This window comes from Myotis davidii, unplaced genomic scaffold, assembly GCF_000327345.1.
Source record: "Myotis davidii unplaced genomic scaffold, ASM32734v1 scaffold1124, whole genome shotgun sequence".
Classification (NCBI taxonomy): domain Eukaryota; kingdom Metazoa; phylum Chordata; class Mammalia; order Chiroptera; family Vespertilionidae; genus Myotis; species Myotis davidii.
The window spans coordinates 282,042-283,890 of NW_006295384.1; the positions used below are offsets into that span (position 1 = coordinate 282,042).

The 1,849-nt window shown below is 49.8% G+C and overlaps 1 pseudogene; it reads left to right on the plus strand.

The window, feature by feature from the left end:
• The first annotated feature begins 227 nt into the window (after window positions 1-227).
• The window catches only part of LOC102751444, a 7,763-nt pseudogene continuing 6,141 nt past the window's right edge, over window positions 228-1,849 (plus strand).

Sequence of the window (1,849 nt, forward strand, 5' to 3'; positions counted from 1 at the left end):
TAAAATCAAATCTGATATTGTTTTACCTTTTATTTGGTGTGTGGAAGGTGTGCGGAAGAGGGGGTAGTCTTATACGGCGAGTATATAACAAACTCTGTATTTTGAGTGGAAATGTTAGGGGGTCGTCTTATACGCCCAGTCGTCTTATACGCCGGCAAATACGGTAATAATCCTGGCATTGTGTCAAAACAACTAGGGCACCAACTTGAAGGATCTTGTAGAGCAAAATGGTGGATCATGTACAGAGCCTGGTGCAGCTAGAGAATCTGTGCAAACAGCCGTATGAAACCACAGATACAACCACTCCACTCCAGGCAGAGAAAGGCTTGGCTGAATTCACCAACAGCCCTGATTTCCTGAACAAGTGTGAGCTACTCCTCAAAAGAGGGAGTTGATCATATTCCCAGTTATTGGCAGCTATAAGCCTCACAAAGCTTGTATCATGCAGAAACAATCCTCCACCAGTGGAACAACAAATAGATTTTGGAACTATGTGCTCAACTACCTTCCCTCTCGGCCAAAGTTGGCTATTTTAGTGACACAAGCAATTATCTTACCTGATAATAGACAAACATGTAAATTGACCATCCCTCCGCTACACTCACCAGCCAATCAGGAGAGTATGCAAATTAACCCAACAAAGATGGCGGTAAATTTGCATACATAGGCACAAAGCAGTGGAGCGAAGACTGAAGGCCCTGGCCGGAGTGAGCCTGGGTCCCGGATGCTGGAGGAAAACCGGTGCTGGCAGCCAGGGGAAGAGAAGGCCTACTGCATGAATCTCTTCATGCAATGGGCCTCTAGTCTATAATAATAAAAGGGTAAAATGCTAATTAGACTGGCCGTTCTCTGGACATCATTCCGGATGTCCTCCCTGATGAAGCCAGGGCCGGAGGTTAGCCAGCACGGGTCCTGGGTGCCTGCTGGCAGCTGGAGGAGGGAAGCAGCCCGGGTACCAGGTGCCTGCCAGCAGCCAGAGGAGGGAAGCCCAGGTCCCAGATGCCAGAGGGAAGCCGGTGCTGGCAGCCAGGGGAAGGAAGGCCTATTCATGCACGAATTTTCATGCACCGGGCCTGTAGTCTATATATATAAAAGCCTAAGCAACTATCCGACTGAACATTTGCCCAGTAGCTATGACGTGCAATGACCACCAGGGAGCAGACACTCTAAACACTAGAGGAGGGAGCCCGATTCCTCACAAAATCAGCCATGGGTGAGGTTGCTGCTGGGGAACTGTGGGCCCCGAATCTGCTTCACCTGCACACACCACAGACCCATCATGGGATGTCAGAGGCCTAATGCACAAATGCATGCACTGGTGGGGTCCCTCAGCCTGGCTTGTGCCCTCTCACAATCTGGGACCCCTCAGGATATCAGAGAGCCGGTTTCAGCCCAACCCCTGCAGGTCAGGCTGAGGGACCCCACTGGTGCATGAATCTGTGCACTGGGCCAGTTTCAGCCTGATCCCCACAGCCCAGGCTGAGGGACCCCACCTCTAGTCTGTGGAGAGCCGATATAGGATTAAGCCTCCGACTAACCTGTTGGCAAAGTCACAAACAAATCCCAGCTTAGAGGGCACAGTCCTCTTAGCATAATTAGGCTTGACCTCATAATGCTCCCCAAATCTTATCTGGGAAGCTAATGGGCTGAGGGAACTGCAGGAAGTAGCCAAAACAAGTGAAATTCACAAGAACTGTGTAACTATGGTAACCACTACCTTGTTTACTGCTCACTATAAAAGCTTGGTGAGGCCTGAGCACAGTGGAAGTCCTTCCTCTTGAGTTGGACTTGCCGCCTGGTCCCCCAATATTCCTAAATTATCTAGTGTCTTTTCGATTTCATTTGTGTG